General features: G+C 45.8%; 1 pseudogene; it reads left to right on the top strand.

The window, feature by feature from the left end:
- The first annotated feature begins 17,213 nt into the window (after positions 1-17,213).
- LOC121014268 (uncharacterized) lies at positions 17,214-18,950 on the top strand (annotated as a pseudogene).
- Positions 18,951-21,667: the final 2,717 nt, after the last annotated feature.

The raw sequence follows: 21,667 nt of genomic DNA, 5'->3' as shown, positions 1-21,667 counted from the left end.
TTCTGAAAAATTAGAGGAAATGGGGAGCTAAATGTTTGCTTTTCTTAATGAATCTTGGCCATGTTTCCAAATATTTAAATGTAAAATATGTATCATTTAACCACAACTTCAGTGCTAAAAACAAACACAACGCAGATGGTTAAAGGGCATGTGGTTTAAAGTATTAATCCCAAAACAACCTCCACATGCAGTTTTCAAATAAGAATAAGCCTGTTGAATCTCCACAGATATGAATTTTTAAGCAGTCCAGTAAAACCTTACGTTGAGAGTAACTTGTTCTGCGAGACTTCCACCAGACAAACATTTCTAATAAATTTTAACTTGATGAAGAGCGATGTCTTGCAATACGAGTAGTACGTGATGCCGAATGTCACATGATCACAGCTGAGCCAATGGTTCATGGTCCTTTTCTCTCTCTCTCTGTCTCTGTGGGATTGTGGGTGATCATCTCCCATGCTCGGATGCTTGGTCTCAGGCTGTGGTGTTTGGCAGAAGTCAGTGATTTTTCAGAATGTTGAAAGGTGCCCACAACGGGCACTAGTGTAGTTTTTGTCACTTCAAGGCACCTCTGGACAGTCCTTTGCTTTTCCATACACAAGTACGCTTAAGAATGCTTTGCTTCATTCTAGGTCAGTCTGCCTGCAGATATAGACCCTTCCCTCTACTACCTTATTGCCAGTTACATTAAATACAGGATATGATGAGAGTTGATTAATACTGTACTGTAGTCAATATCCACGTGAGCGTATACCATGACCCCCATGCAGAAAAAGATTCCACTGAATCAATAGATCGCAGTGATTCTGTTAGTGATAGTGAAAGTCGTCCTACACAATAACCCTCCTCTCTCTTGTCTCCCTCACATCAGCCATGAAGGTTTTCAAAGGTAAGTGAAAGAGAGAAGATTTGTAGTGCACAACCGTTGACAAATAAGATGCTTCTGTGGTTATTTGTGTGTCGGGATAGATATGGTCTCTTCCTTAGCATGTCTCTTCCTTGGCACAACGAAGAGGAAGGCTGGACCTCATTCAGCTGAGGCCAGAAATCAGGAGGACAGAGCATGGATCCTGGGGGACAGTTTCCCCGTCTGCCCTAAGAACAGCTTGTTTTGTCCTTTTACTGTTTGCTTTTGAATTTTATTATTATTTATTTTTATTTACTTGTGGTGGTTGTTGTTTTTTAATTTCTCAAGTTCTTCTCTCTCATTTCTAAAGGAAGCACTGGAACCCTTGAACGTCCCTGGCCCCTTTAAGTTCAAGTGGCATCATGGTGCAGGAAATCAGCAGGTGCTGGGATCAGACTCCTGTGGGCTTGATGTGGGGTCAGCTACCTGAAAGCTTTGTGAGCCTGCATTCTCTGTGCCTCAGTTATCTCATCTGGGAGATGGGCCGTTGTCAGGATTCAATAAGATATGGTTCATGAAGAACACTTGGCATAAAATAATGGGCCTACCCATCCATATCTTTCTATCTATTGAGCTATCATTTATCTATTTAACTGTCTATCATCGATCACCTGTCTTATCTGCCTACTTATTCTCTCCTCTGTCTATTATATACGTAATAGACTATGTATTACATTACATAATACATATGTAAACTATGTATTATATAATCAATAGATAGTGAGAAAGAGAGAGGAGAGATGGAGAGGAAAGAAAGAGGCAGTGGAAGAGGGAATCCAATTTTTTGGGGGGTAACTTTGACTTAGTTCTTTCAGTTATGAAATACTTTAGGCATACAAAATGTTATAATAATAATAATATAGCAAATGCATGTATATTCACCATATAGCGTAAGAAGCTGAACCATGCACGTGGGTTTGGGCTCTGACCTGATAGCTCAGAGTCTGCTTGGGATCCTCTCTTTGCTCCTCCCCCACTCATGCTCTCTCTTTCTCAAAATAAATAAATAAATTAATTAATTAAAAAAAAGAGAAAGAAAGAAGCAGAACGATGTAGAGTCAACTGAAACCACCCTCCTACTCTTTTCTAGTCTCCTTTTCTGTCTTTCTCCTCTTTTCTCCTGCCCGGAAGGAACCAGTCCTGTGCAGTTTTTTCCACTTGCACTATTATGTTTGAACTCATCCCAAACAACTTGTTTTGCATATTTTTAAACTTTGGTGCAATAATATATTCTATGTACCTTTCTGCAATTTCCTTGTAATGCATAACATGTCTTTTTACTTTAAATATTTATTTATTTATTTATTCATTTTCTAATATTGTATTTTTGACATATGTATGTTGATACACATACACCCAGTGCGTTCATTTTTTTTTTAATTTTTTTTTCCAACGTTTATTTATTTTTGGGACAGAGAGAGACAGAGCAGGAACAGGGGAGGGGCAGAGAGAGAGGGAGACACAGAATCGGAAACAGGCTCCAGGCTCTGAGCCATCAGCCTAGAGCCCGACGCGGGGCTCGAACTCACGGACCGCGAGATCGTGACCTGGCTGAAGTCGGACACTTAACCGACTGCGCCACCCAGGCGCCCCCCAGTGCGTTCATTTTTTAAAAATTTGATTTAATGTTTATTTTTGAGACAGAGAGAGAGAGAGACAGAGAGACAGAGAGACAGAGTGTGAACAGGGGAGGGGCAGAGAGAGAGGGAGACACAGAATCCGAAGCGGGCTTCAGGCTCCGTACTGTCAGCACAGAGCCCAATGCGGGGCTTGAACTCATGAACCGCAAAATCATGACCTGAGCTGAAATCAAGCGTTGGACGCTTAACCGACGGAGCCACCCAGGCTCCCTGACACATATTTTAATACGTTATAAATTAACATAATCGGCATTCATGAAACCACGTGTCAACCTGAGACCTTGACCATAATGACAACCTGCATCACCTAGAGGCTCCACATGACATCCTGGAGTTGAAGACATCGCTTAACGCATTTGTTAGCTCTGGTTTGGAGCATCTGTGCTTTGGCGAGGCTGTGAAGTATCAGGGAACAGGTGGAGAAGCCATTCTATTTTCACCTGAAATTGTAACTGCAGAGGATGGAAGTGACCCGGTTAATGACATTGGAAACCTAGCTCTGAGAACGTACGTTTAGGTTAAGTGTTTAATTCATTTGCTCTCTTTGGGCCTCGGTTTCCTTGTCTGCAAATAGAAAGAGATGGATTCGATGGTCCCTAGGTTCCCTTAGTCCCTTGGGTAAAACATAAGCTTCTATTAGGTTTCCATGGTTCCACGAAGGTGGCATTGGTCTGCAGAAAAACTACACTCAGGTGCCGGGGAGCTGACAGCGTCACCTGACCACTGTGTCCAGTTAGAACCTGTCCTCCCTGCAGGGCCCTTTGAGGTGGTGATAGAATTCCACCATTTTCCCTGAGCATTCCAGGGCCATGTGTCTTTCTTCCCTGAGAATGAATCATGGAACTGGGAAGCTGGACCTCATCCAAACCTCAAACCAAAACAAGTCACCCTCTGTCTTTGAACTTAGTTTTTCCTGCTCTCTCTCCGATGTCTAGTTACATTCTGGCCCCTTTCAGACTATGAGTATGTTTACGAAGAGAAAGAAGAGCCTTGGTGGGGGTGGGCAAGAGACGAATAGTGACTTCAAATATCTGTTGGCTACCATGCAGAGGATGGAGGAAAATGCTCTCAGAGTCACAACGGGGGAAGCAATGGCTGAAGCTACAGGGAAGCACTTTTGGGTGGCGACAAGTACTTTCTGACCATTCGAGCCATCTTGTGGGGGAGATCTTTGTACAGAAGGGTGTCAAACGCTAAGTAATTGATTAGGTCAATGTACAATATAAATATCTGCAGGCCCTGGGCTGGGTTCTGGGGGAGAGGGGAACAAACACGAAGAAGATATCATCCCCGGAGCCAGTAACGTACAGTCTGCTGGACACAACCGTGTTCTGCTTTGCGAGATAATTAGATACCCATCTGCGGAGCCATAAATTGAGCACAAGCAAAGCACTTGGGAGTGTGGAGTGGGGAGATATCTCCTCAGGCTGAGGGAAGAGGGAAGTGGCTGTGTGTGGGGGGGTGGTACAGGGTCCTGGCTCTTGAATTAGGTCTTGAAGGTAGACCGAAGGTGAAGATGTGGGGTGGGGGCAGAGACAGCCTGCACCTGAGCCATTATGGTGTCAGGTCAACCTGCGGTGCCCCAGCTCCTTGAGTTTGCCCTCATGTGGCAGGCTGACTCTTCAACCGCTCTTCACGGAGGTTTGGTCTTCCCCTCAGACACTTTCTAAGACGTTGACCATGGCCCCAGGGTGGGAGAGGGTTACCTGGAGCCCAGACTTCCAGACCCTATCTCCTTCTTTTCCCAAAGCCTGCCCTCCTCCTTAAGCCTGAATGCTACAGGCCACATTAGTCCTCGCCCATCTCAGGGAAGCTTGCCTTCCATGCCCTGAAGGCGATGCTCTCATGCCCCACGCGTGCCCACTTGAGGAGGTGGAGTGCAGTGGGTGGTAGGTAGGAAGTGACTGCCGGGGGTTGGTTTCAGGGAAAGAAAGAACCAAAGTGCCGTTGGATCCGTGTCTGGCAAATCCCCATGAAGTCGTTTGCATCCAGTTCTTTTCCTTTCTTGCTGTTGCCACCCTTGTTCTCTTCCCGGGAGTATGGCGATAGCCTCCCAGCCTCTTTCTCTTCTCCGTCCCTCGCTGGTGGGGCCACACTCTCTGCCCATGACTGAACAGCCGAAGCATCCCGCCCGTGCCAGCTCCAGGATGACCCCTGGACCGTTCCTACTAGGTTTCCTAGCTGTCCATGCTCTAAGAGCATTTTGGTCCATGAAGGGTGAGGGGCTAAGGATGCCTGAGTGTGGGTGACCCATCCAGTCTCGCCTCTGTGGGAAGGCGTGTCCAGCCTCCGCTGCCACGCTGCACTCTGGGGAAGTCAACCCCCTCCAGCTCCTCCTTCAAAACCCTGCTCTGTTAGTTAATCTGCATCCCACACTTGATCGTGGGGTTCCCCTTTTCCAGTTTCTCAGAGGCTCTCCTTACTCACACTCGTATCATGCCCACATTCTTGGGTATGTACGGCATGAGGGTCCTGCACACTCTGACTCCCACTCTCCTAGTGCCTGTTGGCAAGTACCCAACTTGTGCATGAGCATGTACTGTGTTCTTGGCTTTCATAAGGGAGCCCCAGCACCCTGGATCCCACTCCGACCATGCCTCAGATGTCCCACTCAACTCCTTGCTGTGCACTGAGGACACTGTTCCCCAATCCACCAGGCTGAAGGAGCCCTTCCTTCAGAACCACCTGGACCCATGGTTTCTACCTCACTGGTGGCCCATGGGGCTAAAGGCTCTTCACTTGACTGAGCTCTTGCCTTATTTTTATACTTGGCACTTGGCTTCTTGAAGCTAGAGACTGCTTCTTATTTTTGGACTCCCCCCCCCCCTCCCCAGCAAGAGCCCCTCACCCACCATGGCATGGTGTTCTTTGCCCAGAGAGGATGCTCGATATTTTTTATTATTTGCAGTTTTAAAAAAAAATTTAATGGTTGTTTACAATTTATTTTTGAGAGAGAGGGAGAGAGAGAGAGAGCGAGGGAGAGAACGAGTGGGGGAGGGGCAGACAGAGAGGGATTCACAGAGTTGGAAGCAGGTTCCAGGCTCTGAGCTGTCAGCACAGAGCCGGATGCAGGGGTCGAACTCATGAATTGCGAGATCATGACCTGAGTCGAAGTCGACGCTTAACCGACTGAGCCACCCGGGAGCCCCAAAGATGTTCAATAGTTGTCTGATAGATGCGATTGCCGAGGGCAGGTGGCAGGAGGCTGCAAGTGTTGGGAGTTGGCCTGCAGGGGTTTTGCCACCCCCTAGTGGGGTACTTTCAGAGGCAAGAAATTTGGAGTGGTAGGCCATGTTTCCTGGACATCACCAGACGCTATATAAATATAGAATGGAACTCCCGAAGGGATCTCCTTCCTGTCAATGGTAAGGAAGGATGAAAATCAGTGTGCAGAAAATGACGTTTCGCCTTCACTGATTTCTCCTCCCTGAGCCCTTTCTCCATTTGCTCGCGTTTTCCTCTATTAGTTCCCCCGAGGGCTTGCTTTGTACCACCTGTGTGCATGGCCTTTCGCTCTGCCATCTCTGCTGGGTATACTAAGAAGAAGGGGTGCAGTGGGAGTCTCTGGTCCCCAGGGGGTCCGTGTTCACAGGCGCGGAGCTCAGCGTCTGTTGCATTTGCCTCTGCGCCCTGACCTCTTTGACGGTTGGGTCAGTGGCATAAGAAGGCGTGACCTTGGAGGTCACCTTGCATCCTGGTTTGTAGCAGAGCCATCAGGACTACCAGCTATGTGACCCCTAGCCGTTTCCCTCACCTCTCTCTGCTCCCCTTTCTCCATTTGTCAAGTGGAGAGAATAATCGCCCTTCCCTTAGCAATGCTTGTAGGAATGATGTAATAACAGCAGTAGCAGCTCCAATAATGGCACCAATGAGCTCTTACTACGTGCTGGGCGCCGTACTGGGCTTTCTTCATGTGTTAATTCTGAATTTTTAGGACTCTCCTAGGCACTCAATACTACTATTATAGCTCTGCCTTCTAGAGAAGGAAAATGGGGCACAGGGAAGTTGAGGAACTTGCCTAAGGTGACACAGCCAATAACCGGTTGAGCTGGTATTTGAACTCAGACGGCCTGACTGCTGGAACCCCAATGCTGACCACGATGCTACATTGCATTTAGAACGCTAGGTCAAAGCGACTTCGGTGAAAAATGGCAGAGTAAGAACTTCTGAAAATTCTCTCCTCCATAAAAGCGACAACAACAACAACAACAACAATAACAAAAACCCTGGCAAAAAATGTCAGACTTGACTTTTTCAGAACCCTGGAAATTAACCAAAGGCTGGCAACAATCCAGGGAGTGTTTATTCAGGAAAAATGACAGAATTTCAGGAAGAACAAGAAGCTTTATGGTGTTTTAAGTTTCTTATTCCTATTCTCCCTTTCAGCTCTGCAGTGGCCAGAAAAATGAAGAGCCTGAAAATGAAATCACACTGAAATCTACTAGTCTGGCGGCCACCGGAGGGAGTAGAATGACACGGGAACTCCTTCAAAACCCCGTCTTAGAGAATTGCTATTGCTTTACCTTTCTGGGCTATTCCCTGGGAGACACTCTTTGCAAAGTTGTCTTTATTTGCTTAACTCTGAGTCTGTCGAGTGAGGAAAATCAGTGTTGAAACAATTAGAGGCAATGGATGAACTTTGTGATTGCCTGAGGCTGTGAATAATGGTTGGGGTCACCAAGACACTTCAGGGAAAGCAAAAATGAAAACTTAAAAAACTGAGGAATGAGATACTCACAGAGGCTTTGAAAAGCTCTGACATATTTCTGGGAACCTTGAGAATAACACACAGGCTTGGGGGTATGAATACTCCGTAAAGATCAAATAGACTGGAAGCCGTCACCTCTGGCTGAAAATGAAGCTCTAAACAAGTGGGAAGTGAAGGCTAAGGCAGAGTTAAAGTTGCCTGAGGGTTGAAGGTGCATCTCAGCACGCACACAGTACCCCATGAAGAAGACCAGGAAGTGTATTGGCTCTGAAAGATACGTGAAATCAATCCTAGTGTGGTCATTAGCTCACCACTAAGCAAACTGAGTAGAGATTTCAGCGGCCACACATGACAGAGAACTCAGACGCTACAGAATTAGTCCAGAAAAGTGAACAAACAGACAAACAACATTTCGAGAAGCAAAGGAAATAAAAGTAGCCCAGGTTGAAATGGGAAAAATAGAGCTATCTTTATTTGCAGATGACATGATCTTATATGTAAAGGATTTCAAGGAATTTACTAAAAAATGGTTAGATCTAATAAAAAAAAATTCAACGTGGTTGCAGTATACATTAATATGTAAAGTGAATTGTATCCCTATACATTAGCAATGAACAATATGAAAATAAAATGAAAAAAGCAATTCCTTTTACCCTAGCATCAAAAAGAATGAAATGCTTAGTGAAAAAATTTATGAGATGAAGTATAACGCTTATACACTGACAACTACAAAATACTGCTGTAAGAAATCAAATATTTCTTAAAAAAATTTTTTTTAAATGTTTAGTTATTTTTGAGAGACAGAGAGAGAGCGGGGAGGGGCAGAGAGAGGGGGAGGCACAGAATCAGAAGCAGGCTCCAGGCTCTGAGCTGTCAGCACAGAGCCCTGACCCGGGGCTCCAACTCACAAACTGGGAGATCGTGACCTGAGCCGAAGTCGGACGCTTAACCGACTGAGCCACCCAGGTGTCCCAGAAATCAAATATTTCTAAATGAATAAATGGAAAATCGTCTGTATTCATGGATTGGAAGCCTTGATATTATTATTATTTTTAAGTTTTATTTATTTATTTATTTGGAGAGAGAGAGAGAGAGAGCAAGCACGTGGGAAGGACAGACATTGGGAGAGAGAGAGAATCCCAAACAGGCTCTGTGCCGTCATCCAGGAGCCCGATGTGGGGCTTGAACTCACAAACCACAAGATCGTGTCCTGAGTCAAAATCAAGAGTCAGATACCCAACCAACTGAGCTACCCAGGCCCCCAAACGCCTTAATGTTATTAAGATGGCAATATTCCACAAATCAATTCACAGATTCAATACAATCCTTATCACAATTCCAACTGTCCTTGTTTTTTAGAAATAGGCATTTCTAAAATGCATATGAAATTGCAAAAAAAAAAAAAACCCAAAATAGCTAAGAATCTTAAAACAGAAGGAGAAAATTGGAGGACTCACACTTTCTGATTTGAAAACTTACTACGAAGGTACAGAATTCAAAATGACGTAGTACCAGCATAAGGCGGGACGTATAGATCAGTGGAATGGAATGGAGTGCTCTCAAATACACTCAGACAACTATGGTCAATTGATTTTCCGCGAGAGTACTAAACCCATTCAATGGGAAAGGATATCCACATGCAAAATAATGTATTTGGACCTCTACCTCACATCACATACAAAAATTAACTCGAAATGGGTCAAGAAACTTAATATAAAAGCCAAAGGTATAAAATTTTGGAAGGAGACATCGGTGTAAGTCTTTGTGACCTTGGGCTAGGCAACAGTTTCTTAGGTATGACACCAAATGCATAGGGAACATGCAGAAACTTGCAGAAAAATGCAGAAACAACAGAAAAAAAAGAGATTAGTTGAACTTTCTCAAAATTAAAACCTTTGGTGGATCAAAGGACACTAACAAGAACATGAAAAGGCAACTCACAGACTAGGAGGAAATGTTTTCAAATCATATATCTGATAAGGGTTTGGTATCCAGTGTTTAGTTATCCGTGCTGTCAGCACAGAGCCTGATGTGGGGCTTGAACTCACAAACCATGAAATCATGACCTGAGCTGAAGTCAAGAGTTGGATGCTTCACTGACTGAGCCACCCACATGCCTCTGAAATATTATTCTATACCCACTAGGACAGTTATGATCAAATATAGGAAAATAATGAGCGTTAGCAAGGGGACCCTCAAAACTGTTGGCAAGCATATAGAATTGTGTCACCTCTGTGGAAAACACTTTGGTGGTTCTTCAAAAAGTTAAACAAAGAATTCCTATATGATCCAGTAACCCCGCTCCTAGCTGCGTATACCCAAGAGAATTGAAAACATATACGTGAACAAAACCCTGTACCTAAATATTTACAGCAACCCTATTAATAAAAGCCATAGGGCAGTAACCGCATAAATATCCACCAACTGATGTGTGGATAAACAAAATGTAGTGTGTTCCTGCAATGGAATATTATCCAACCATAAAAAGAATGACACCTGCTCCAACATGAAATGAACCTTGCAGGCATTGTGCTGAGTGAAAAAAGTCACAAAGGATTGCATACTGTGTGATTCTATTTCAATGAAATGTTCCGGGTAGGCAAATCCATAGACAGACTCTTGGTTGTTGGGGGAGGGGTGATGATAATGAGTCTGGGGTTTATTTTGGGGATAATAAAAATGTTCTGGAATTAGATAGTGATGATGGTTGCACAATGTGAATAAACTAAGAACCACTGAATTGCACACTTTAAAATGGTGAATTTCCTGGTGTGGAAATGATATCTCAGTTGAAAAAAGGGTTTGGCATATTGCCTGGCCATGGTAAGGGCTAACTGTTAATACCTTAGTTATAGAGTGTTTAGGAGATGCCCCATGCTATGCTGAAGTCCGTATACACGATCTCATTTCATCCTTTCAACAGCCTTAATCAAGGCACAGAGGGGTAAATAAATAGCCTAGGGCCACACAGCTGGTGGGTGGCAGAAATTGGGACTTGAATGTAGGCATCTGATTCTGGAAACTGTTTTTAATCCCTCTGCTTTCCTACCCATTCCCCCCTGCTTATGGTGATTATAATTTTTCCTCTTATGCCTAGGTGGCTTGGATAATTTAACCAACATTTTCCTAGACCGATGGAAGGGGTAAACTTGCCTTTCCACTTCTATGAAAAAATTTAACGCTTTATGGCAGAAATAAAAGCCAAGGCCGTAGGGTATTTACCATCTCAAATGAGCTTCAGATTTTTTTCTTTCTTATAGAAAAAAAAAAAAAGAGGTCCTTGTCCAGGAGACTTGCCTTGAGGGCCTGGCTTTCTGTGGGTTGTACCTGTGTCACAGAGGCAAACCGGGGCTGAGCCTGACTGCTCTCACACTAGGAGATCACTGGAAGTAGGAACAGTGCCATGGTGGGCCAGCTCAAGTTGGAGATCACAGCCTGTGTCTGGGCTGCTGCCAGGAGCGTGATTCATTGCAGACAAACGTTCGGTTCCCTTCAAAGAGGAAGTTAGTAGTATTTGATGAAGTTTTGGGGTGCTGGTGGGGTGGTCTGGAGCCGACGACCAAGAAAGAATTCTTGCAGATGTCTTTGGTGCAAAAAGATGATTTTATTAAAGCATGGGGACAGGACCCGTGGGCAGGAAGAGCTGTACCGGGGTCCTGATGGATAACTCATTATATACCCCTGAGGTTGGGAGGGGGTCAGAGATAGAGTAAGTCTCCAAGGAATTTTGGAAGCAAGGTTTCCAGGACCTCGAGGGGCTAGGGAAACGCCATTTATCACAGTTTAATAAAACCTCAGTCATGAGACCCTTCAGATGCATATGGGGGGAGCATACACTTGGAGCTTGATTGCCAGCATATATCCTGGGCCAGTTGAGATAATGGATTTACAGGATCCTCCAGGTTGGGACAATGTTAAGCCAGGATTCCCTTTTGCCCCTAGTGAAGTGTATTCATCAAGGCAGCTGAGCACTTAGAGGGGGGTCACTCTGCCTGTTTCAAGGACTTGTCAATGGACTGTAGTGAGGAAGGGAATTCACCTTTTCATTTGCCTTAGTTTCCCACATCAACATGGCAAGCTCTTAAACCCCTTTCCTTTTTCCTGGGGAGCCAGGAGTGTCCAAGGAATATCACACAGATCCCGCCTGGGGTAGGGGTCTGTGGGGGGGCGGGGTGGTGCTAGCTTGTGCTTTGCCCCTCAGCCTGCCTCACGCTCCCTCATCAGTTTTCATGCAGGAAGCTGGGATCTGACAAAGCCCCGATGCCAGACACGGTCAACCAACGCTAATTTTTACTTTGACCTCTTTGCTTTATAATCAGTCATTTCTTATTTTGTTTTGATCCTTTGATTTCATGACATATCTGTTGGTTTGGGTGGCAGGACATGTGTATTTATTTGACTAAATGAATCAGTGAATGAATAAATGAAGAGACATAGGCCAAGTGAATATATCATTTCTTTAGGTTATGCCCAGTGGAGCGTGGGGCCAGGATTGTGATGCGGGTTCAGTTGAAATTTCTAGAAATATTAATCCAAGACACCAAGCTCAACCAGTGGTCAGTGACCAACTTAATCATGTGGCTTTCTCACTTCCCAGGAACCCCCCCTCCTCACCCCTCCCCCCTCCCCCCCAGGCAGGGCAGGGATACATTTTCTTCCCCTCAAGCTTACTGTGCAGCGTAAATCAACATTTCTGACACTCCTTTCCTGCCTGTGTATAGAAGTGAATTTGTTTTTTCACAAGGCTTGAACTCACAACCCTGAGATCAAGATCTGAGCTGAGATCGAGTGTTGAACACGCTTAACCGACTGAGCCACCAAGGAGCCCCGAGTGAATTCTTTTTTAAATTTTTAAATTTTTTTTAATGTTTACTTATGTTTGAAAGAGAGAGAGACAGAGTGCGAGTGGGGGGGCGGGGGTCAGAGACAGGGGAAGACACAGAATCCAAAGCAGTCTTCCGGCTCTGAGCTATCAGCCCAGAGCCTGATTCGGGGCTCAAACCCACGGACCAAGAGATCATGACCTGAGCTGGAGTTGGATGCCCAACCGGCTAAGCCACCCAGGCGCCCCCGGGGTGAATTCTTTCTTGAGCTCAGAAGGAATGCTTGCTCCTTCAGCATGGTCTTGGGTACCAAACTCAACCCTCCAGCGTCCAAGTCTACACTCCTTGGTCTCTTGTGGGAAGCAGTGTGCTGCCCTTTGCAGTCGCTACCCTCCGTGAACAGCAGGCTTTGGTCTCTTAGGGTCCCAGCTGTGATCCTATGGGCAAATCCCGCCTACATGATCTCAAGAGGTGAGGAGCTTCCCATTCTCCATGCTTAGCTGCCCTGACCCTTGTGCAGCCATGACTGAGAGGAAAGAGACTCGTCACGGCCCACTGGCTTTGGGCTGTCCTGGGCCTTAGTCCAGCTCTGTCTCTTGGGTTTCTTTATTAACTTTATTAAGGAATAACGGGACAAATAGGATTGCATACGTTTAGAGCGTACGATGTGATGATTTGATACAGATACACATGAGCAAGGTAATTCACACTTTCATCGCTTCACTTGGTTAACACAGTCAACTTTGTGTGTGTGTGTGTGTGTGTGTGTGTGTGTGTGTGGTAAGAATGCTTAGGATCTACTGCGAACAAGTGTCAAGGATATAATACCACATTATGAACTACAGTCCACCTCTTAGCTTTCAGTGGGCCCTGTGTTATGATCCGTCACTTAGAGGGTTTAAGAAAACCTTTGGAGTGCTTCAAGACTTTTTTTTTTAAAGACTGTCTGCTCTGCCCTGCTCAATTGGAATCACTGAAGCCCTTCTCCATGGTGTCCCGAGGCCAGTCCTGACCCCTTGATTAGCTGGGGCCAGAGGAAGTGACCAGCAGTGGCTGAGCAGTGTGTGTCCCAGGAAAGGACTACGTGTCTGGCGTGGTTTCAGTGGGAGGCAGGACGACCCATCACAGGTCGGCTGTGTCCTGCTGTGGGAGCGGGCCGAGTTACTCGCCTTCTCGGACCCCCTTCTCCACATTTCTACAGGTCTGTTCACAGTAGCCCTCACGGGGCTCTTGTGAAAACTAAAGAGGGAAGTCCGTGGGGGGGTGGGGGGTACTTAGCTCCTTATTGCTGTTGTCTACTGTAGGTGCCCGGAGTGGTACAGTGAATAATCACTTTCAGTCCTTCAACGTAAGTTTCAGATAGATGATACCGTGGAGCTCCCCCAAGTATTGTCTTTTTGTGTTTTTCTGATACTGTTTAGTATTTATGATAAGTGGATGCTGGCCAGTTCCAGGCACCGTGCCCAGCGTTCTGCACATGTTATCTCCCAATAAATAGATATCTCCCGATATCTCCCGCGTGTCATCACGAGGTGGCCCTTAGGATGAGTGCCGCTGCCACTTCAGACTCATTCTCTGGGGCCCGTTCTTCCTCTGCCCCAGGGTGGAAGTCTGGGGGCAGATGCCACGGCCTTTCTGGTCCCTCTTAGGTAACAAAAAGTCCTCTGTCTCTTCCAGTCTGCCCAAACAGCCTCGGTTCAGTAATTAAAACATTGATTCCCACATGATGGTCGGAATTTCTCAAGTTCATTTACAGTTAAAACTTCTGTCATTCCCTCTCCCTAGGAGCGCCTCTCCCCTAAGGCCTTGGGAAGACTGAAAGCTATTGGTGGGTAGGACCATGGGCTCTGCCCCCATGCCGGGCACTTTCTTGGGACACGGGGAACAATCTCTTCCCTCAGCCCTTGGGCTGCCATCTTGGGCGGGAACCAGCCTGCATCCCAGGTCTGTGAGCTCCCTCCGCTGTGGCCCTTGTCTGGACTATCCAAAGCACTCCCATGTCTTTCTCCTGACAAACTCTGGGAGCACGAGCTTTCCTTACTCAAAAGCCTTTCTCCACAGCCAGCGCTGGACACAGTCTCTCGCCCTTCAGATTTTTCCAGATGTTGGTAGGACCCTAGTTCTCTGTGTCTAGCAGGCTGCAGGCTGCAGGGGACATTTAGACCCTCTCTCTTTTCACTGACTCCGGTTCCAGGGCATACATAGCGCTATTCAATAACCAGAATCAGCCATGTGGTGTAGCGGTTAGACCCAAGGACTCTGGGTTCCGAATCTCAGCTCTGGGCTCTAATGCCAGCTCTGCCATGTACTAGCTGTGGGGTCTTGGGCAGGCTACTTCAACTACTCTGGGCCTCAGTTTCCTTATCCGTGTAACAGGGATGATACGAGAGCCGATCTCAAAGGATTTTTAGGAAGATTAAATAAGATGAAATTTGTAACCTGTTTATGGTGGTTCCTGAGACATTTCAAGCACTACGCAAGCATTTGCTAAACAAGTATCAGGTGAAAGAGAATCGGAATAAATAACAAGGGGAAGTTAATGACCACCTTATCAGGCATTCTCTAACTTCAAGACTCCTGAGTTCTTGCATCCTAATTTCTTGTGGGTGATGTCCTGCCTCCAGCCACATCCCCCCTGAGACATAGCTGGTGCTGTAGGAGGGTCTGGAGGTCTTGCGAAGCACTAGAAGATAGCCAGCCCCGTTTTACCCCAAGTGCTAGGGATGCTAAGAAGTATGAGTCTAGGAAGGGTGACTCAGGGCATTACAAGGGATGACCACGACAAGAGTTCCCAGACGCCACTTTTCTGGAAGGGTTTCTGGGAAAAGCAGTATCAGGGATAGACACTGAGAGTTGCATTTTGCAATACTCTGCCAGTCTTGTAGCCTGGTTATCTCCCATCTCGTTGTCTCTGTTCCTCACAGCCCAGTCTGAAGATGGCTATCCTCATGGTTTATGGGACTTTTCCGAGTATCCTGAGACAATTAATTATCCTACTCTTGACATGCCTGAGGGGCCAGAACTGAAACACAGAGAAATGATGTAATTGAACCAGTCACGTAGCCCGGGTGAGGCCGAGCCGGGTCAGATCTCTGGACTCCAGACTTCCATTTCATCTGATGAGATCCGCCGCCGCGCGGTTATCCCAGCACTGACTTTGTTTAGTCACAGAAGCTGCGAACATAATTTCAGAGATGTGTGGCCAGGGTCATTTGGTAAAAATGACGTTACCAGGAAGTTAAAATACTCAAAACTCTGGAGAAAGTTGTGTGTCAGGACTGTGTCAGGGGGAAAAAAAAAAAAATCAAAACAAGACCAGAAATCAGTTATGACTATGAGCAAAAGGGAAATTGTTTTACTATGGGCCATACGGAGAAAGGTTAAAAGTATTTCTACTTCTCTGATAACTTCGAGAACATATTGACTTTGGTGCAGCCTCCAATGTTTTTGACAGCATGAGTTCAGAATAAACAATTTGTAACTGCACGCCTGCATTTATGTCTGGCCATGTAGGAATTCACTTTTTAAAGGAGAGTTTTATGGGCGCCTGGGTGGCTCAGTCGGTTGAGTGTCTGACTCTTGATTTCAGCCCAGGTCATGATCTCATGGTTTGTGGGACTGAGCCCTGCGTTGGACTCTGTGCTGACATCTCGGGGCCTGCTTGGGATTCTCTCTTTCTGCCCCTCCCCAGCACATGTGCACACTCTTTCTCTCTCTCCCTCGCTCTCTCAAAATAAATAAATAAAATGGAAGCATTAGAAAAGAAGAAAGTTTTATTAAGGCTCAAAAAAATTTGGAAAAACATCCATCTTCTATTTTCTACTTTTTCTCAGTCTCTTTGTTTCATTGAGTGAGGCAAAGGGTAGGAAAAAGAGAATGAGCTCTGGAATTGTGCAGACCTGGGTTCAAATCCCGAGTCGACGACTACCATTGGCATGACCTTGGGCAATTTTCTTAGCCTCACTGACTTTCAATTTCCTTATCCATGAAATGATTATCATGATACTTACCTCACAGGGTTGAGGTAAGCAAAGCCTTTACCAAAGGCTCGATTCATAACAGACGTTCAGCTAGGTAAGGGCTGTGAAATATCTTAGACTCATTTAAAATGCCAGCTCAGAATCGATTTATCAAAACAGCATGCCATCAATGCAAGGATAGACAGATCAAAAGAACAGAATAAAGAGCTCAGAAACAGACTTACACATATATGGTTAATTGATTTTTGACTAAGATTCCAAGGTAACTCAATGGGCCAAGGACAGTCTTTTCAGTCGATGATGCTAGAGCAATGAAACAAACATACACAAAAAGAAGATGAGTGTAGGGGCACCTGGGTGGCTCAGTCAGTTAAGCATCTGACTTCGGCTCAGGTCATGATCTCACAGTCCGTGAGTTCGAGCCCTGCGTTGGGCTCTGTGCTGACAGCTCAGAGCCCGGAGCCTGCTTCAGATTCTGTGTCTCCCTCTCTCCCTGACCCTCCTCCGTTCATGCTCTGTCTCTCTGTCTCAAAAATAAACATTAAAAAAAAAATTTAAAAAAAAGAAAATGAGTCTTGATGTATACCTTGCACTACATACAAAATTTAACTTGACATGAATCACAGACTTCAGTATATGAGATAAGCGATAAAATTCATAGGAGAAAATCTTTGTGACTTTGGGTGAGACAAAATTTCTTTTTTTTAAATTTAATAATTTTTTTTTTTTTTTTTTGAGAGACAGCAAGAGTCGGGGAAGGGCAGAGACAGAAGCATGGAATCTGAAGCAGTTTCCAGGCTCTGCCCTGTCAGCACAGAGCTCAATGCGGGGCTCAAACTCACCAACTGTGAGATCATGACCTGAGCTGAAATTGGATGCTTAACCAACTGAGCCACCCAGGCGCCCTGAAACAAAATTTCTTTTTTTCTTTTTCTTTAAAAAAAAAATTTTTTTTTAACATTTATTTGTTTTTGAGAGACAGAGAGAGACAGAGAACAAGTGGGGAAGGGGCAGAAAGAGAGGGAGACACAGAATCCGAAGCAGGCTCCAGGCTCTGAGCTGTCAGCACAGAGCCCGATGTGAGGCTGGAACTTGTACACTATGAGATCATGACCTGAGCCGAAGTCAGACCCTTAACTGACTGGGCCACCCAGGTGCCCCCCAAATTTCTTAAGATACAAAAAAAAGCACAAACTGTGAAAAATTTTGATGAGTTGGCATCTATCAATATGAAGAAAGTTTTGCTTTTCAAAGGACATTGTTAAGATTTCCGGGGCATCTTGGCTCTTGAAGTACAGCACAACGGCTGGGGACTCTGGGGAGTGTGGAAGGGGCTGCCTGGAAAGCAGATGTGTGGAAACTTCTGGTCAGCGTGGACTACCTGGGTTCTGTGAGTTTCCTAGTTTGTCACTTTGCAGGTAAAATATGGCTAAAAGCTTATGGAGTAAGTGGAAAAGGAACATGCATGCTGAAAAGAGAAAAATGAATGCCCCAAAGGAACTCACCAGACTTAAAAGTATTCTTTAAGTGGATAGTGTTTTTTTAAAATGTTTATTTATTTATTTTGAGAGAGGCAGAGAGAGAGAGAGAGAGAGAGAGAGAGCACGAGCATGTGTACAAGCAGGGTAGGGGCAGAAAGAGAGGAAGAGAGAGAAACTCAATCAGGCTCTGTGGTATCAGTGCACAGTCCAATGCGGGGCTGGATCCCATGAACCTTCAGATCTTGGCCTGAGCCCAAATCAAAGGTTGGACACGTAACCGACTGAGCCACCCAGGCGTCCTGATGGTGATGCTGTAATGAAAGATGTTCAAGAGGTAGCAACTGTGGTGGTACCCCAACATTGTCAAGAGAAAAACTTAGTAAGTGGCACAAGCAGAAAAAGATGATACGCAAACAGAAACTGATTTTAAGAGGAACAAAGAGTCTTCTAGGCCAGCATGGGCAGTACCCCGTATGAATGAACCAGAGACAAAGAGAAAGACTGAAGGCCAAGCAAGAAAAAGGGAAGGGAAAAAGCCAAACAAGAGTAGCAAAGGCCATGAAGGGTTTGGCTTGGCAGACTCTGAAAAACTTGAAAAACCCTACTCGGGACAGGTCTTTGATTAGAATGTATGTATGGATTTCAACTTCCCCCAAAGGAAAACTTTCTCTCCAGATCCCACTTGGCTTTTTTCTTCAGTTCAAACCCAACTTAACTCCTCAAATTTGTTTTGGGAGCTTGAACAAAATATTTTCTTTGATTAAAAAAAAAAAGGGGGGGGGTACCTGGGTGGCTCAGTTGGTTAAGCATCCAACTTCAGCTCAGGTCATGATCTCACGGTTTGTAGGTTCCAGCCCCACGTCAGGCTCTGGGCTGACAGCTCAGAGCCTGGAGCCTGCTTCAGAGTCTGTGTCTCCCTCTCTCTCTGCCCCTGCCCTGCCCATGCTCTCTCTCTCTCTCTCTCTCTCTCAAAAATAAATAAACATTAAAAAAAAATTAAAAAAAAAGAGACACTTCAGAAAATGGAAATGCCAGCCACAGACTAGGAGAAAATATTTGGAAAAGGATTTTCTTCTTTAACATTGCTGTCTCTTGAAACTGTGACACAGAGTAGAAGGAATTAGTAATTGTTGCATGTCCCCATCCTTTCCCTGATACAGTGCAGTTGGCAGATGCATTCCCTTCCTCCCTCACATCGTATGCCATTATTCAGTGCCATCGTTCGCGTAATACTGTTGCGGGTGAGAGCTGGAGAGAAGGTTGGGCTGTGGGTAATGAAGTGGCAAGCCCCACGTCTTCCATTCTATTCTTGATGGAAGAGGAAAGAGCAACAATAAAAAATCTGAAGTCAGGCACATGCGCATCGGAAGACAACCTGACGTTCTCGTTAGCAGCAAAGCACTCTCAAAAATGACAGCAGGAAGCATAGATGGGGCACACGCATTCTGCCAGATACGGCACTAAGTGCTTCACTTGCATCATTTCTTTAACTGTAGGAGAAACATCTATGCGTGGGGTCTGCATGGGGTCCCAGAAGAAGCAGAGACACCCAGCAGGCATCCAACCAAGTTTCCTCTGGGCTCTTCCCTCCCTCGTGCCTGTACAAGATTTTGTTCTTCCTACGTCTCTGGATTGCTTTGCCTTTTGGACTTCATTCTGGATTCATCCATCTTTTTCTTGGTTTTGTTGTCTTGGGACCGTTGGCTTGATTCGGAGGATTTCTCTCGTTTGCACCTTCGGCTTCGGACTCGGCTTCCCGGCACCCGGCTTCATGCTTCCTTGCTTCTTAAACCTGCCATCTCCTCTCCACCTCCGGAGGGTTGTAGATTTGCAGTGTTTGGCCACTGTTATGTCCCAAGGCACGGATTACATGCAATACTGGGCTCCACCATCAACAATGTCTCTCTCGTTCCGATGACCCTGACAAACCACTGTCAGCATCGTTGTAGATGGAAGTTGTCAGGTGCTTATGATAAAAACAAGTTGCAAAGGCCAAATCTACCTTGGCCAAGGTAGCCGTGCAGCTTTTCAAGTATCCATGTAGCCGTGAGGATGTCTTTATTGGTATGACCAAATGTCCAGTGTACAGATGACCTTGGTGTTGGAATGGTCAGGGCTTCGACCTTGGAGCCAGCTGGGGACTTACGGGTGAACACAGCCTAAAGCATAAGGTGAGTAGACCGGTGGGGAAGATAGGAGCACGTGCTCATTCTCCCGCTCTTTGCACAGGTGTCCTCATAGACTTAGGGCCGGGCACGAAGCTGGGTGAGTTCGTGTAGCAGCTGTGAAAGTCCCAGTGCTTGGGCTCTACACATTCCAGATGTTGCCATGCTTGCCTTGAGCTCTGGTTTAACAGCAGCAGAACCACGAGAAATGTTTTCTCTAGGGTCGATTCCCCAAGATAGCCTGGCTGCGATTCATAGGCCGCAGACAACTGGGAACCCAGCATCCCTCCCAGTTTACTTTAACTGGGACTAATAGCCTCTCAGAATAAGCATCCCGGGGAGCGGATGGACTGACATCAAAGTCTTCAATCTCTTTTCCAAGTTTGATCACAGCGGCCATTTTAACACAAGGTCTGCATAGGTTTTAAAAGCTTGAACTGAGCTCAGCGGGTCACCGGCAGAATTCCTGCCCCTCCCCCGGCCCTCCAGAGACAGCCAAGAGATGTGTGGATGGCTTCTGTGTGACGCCACCGAGGAGGAGCTGAGTGCCGTCGAACGGGGGCAACACGTACCCACCATGGTGCCCTGCACCATAACCCATGTTCACCTTACCCACGCTATTGAAGAGAAGCTGGAGGGTTCTCTGTTTATTATAAAAGATAGATTTTTTTATTATGAAAAATACATCTATGAGCTGGCTGCAGAAGACGGGTAGAACGTCTCCATGTTTTCAAAAGGCTATCTGGCACCAGGCAGCCTTAAATCTTAGAATGATTAAGCTGACAGGGATCCAAAAGCTCACACAGTCCACAGAATTCTGCATGGTGAAGCCCTCACCTCCAACAGTTTTACAGACCAGGAATCTGAAGTGCAGAAAGGTTTGGGAAGGATTTATGGAGTTTGCGTCGTTAGGAAGAACAGAAACGTAAGTCCCAGTTTCTTGACAGTCAATCCTGCACTTGATTCCAACTGTCCTTTATCCAGATGATGGTGCCTGACGGTCTCTGGAAACCTGTGGAAGGCATCATGGTTTTTCCCCAAGAGGGAGTGAACTAATTTTCAATGAGCGCAGACTTTGGGGTAACCGTTCCCAGTGGGCACATTCTCACCCCGCCCCTCCCCTTTCACTATATTCAGGGCCACCTGGAAACTCTGGCTCTGGGCTGGAGGATGACAAGCCATCCCTGCTTCCCCGACTGTCTCTTTCTTTGCACAGCGGTGCAGTTCAGTGAGCTGAACTGCACCGCTCCGAGTGCACTGCTCACTCTGCCACGACCAACCTCTGTTGTAAATCTTCCTCCCCGGACACGTGACGATGCACTTCTTGACTATATATCCCGGGAGCAGAGTGTCAGAGCGCTGAGCTGAGCCCCGCGCAGAGGAAGCACGCTCTTGGGCTTGGCCACTTAGCAACTCCGGACTTGGGAAGAAATCTGCCAGCCTTCGGTAAGTCAGCAATGCAACTTTGTTTCAGAAACATTTGAAACAAGGATATTTCTGGCAACCAGCAGATGCACTTTTCCTTTCCTGTCTTTGTTGTAAGGAAACTTGGGTTTGAATTAAAAATAGGTTTGGGTCTGAGAAGCAAAATGTAAGCTAGCTTTTTTCTCTTTCTTTTTCTTTCTCTCTTTCTTTCTTTTTCTTTTTTTTCTTTCTTTCGCTCAGTTAGAGAAAGCTTCCCAGTGATTCAAATGTTATTTATTTTCCTCTATGCCCCCTCGTCTTCTACTTTTTCCTTTTGCTTTTCAAAAAAAAAAAACAACAAAAAAACACAACACAACAACAATGCTTTTGCCACGGTCACTTTAGGAAATGCAATTATGAGGACATGTATACACTACAAAAAGAAAACCCCTGGTCACGTTTCTCCCTATCTTCCCCCTCCACTCTGACCTTTCATTGCTAACCTCTGCCAACTAGTTTGTGGGACCTCTTACCGCCACTGCCGGGTGCAGTTACAGGCTTT

This window comes from Herpailurus yagouaroundi, unplaced genomic scaffold (assembly GCF_014898765.1).
Source record: "Herpailurus yagouaroundi ecotype Mexico unplaced genomic scaffold, PumYag 202, whole genome shotgun sequence".
Lineage (NCBI taxonomy): Eukaryota > Metazoa > Chordata > Mammalia > Carnivora > Felidae > Herpailurus > Herpailurus yagouaroundi.
The sequence above is the reverse complement of the archived record's forward strand: the minus strand, read 5'-3'. Positions and strand labels throughout refer to the sequence as shown.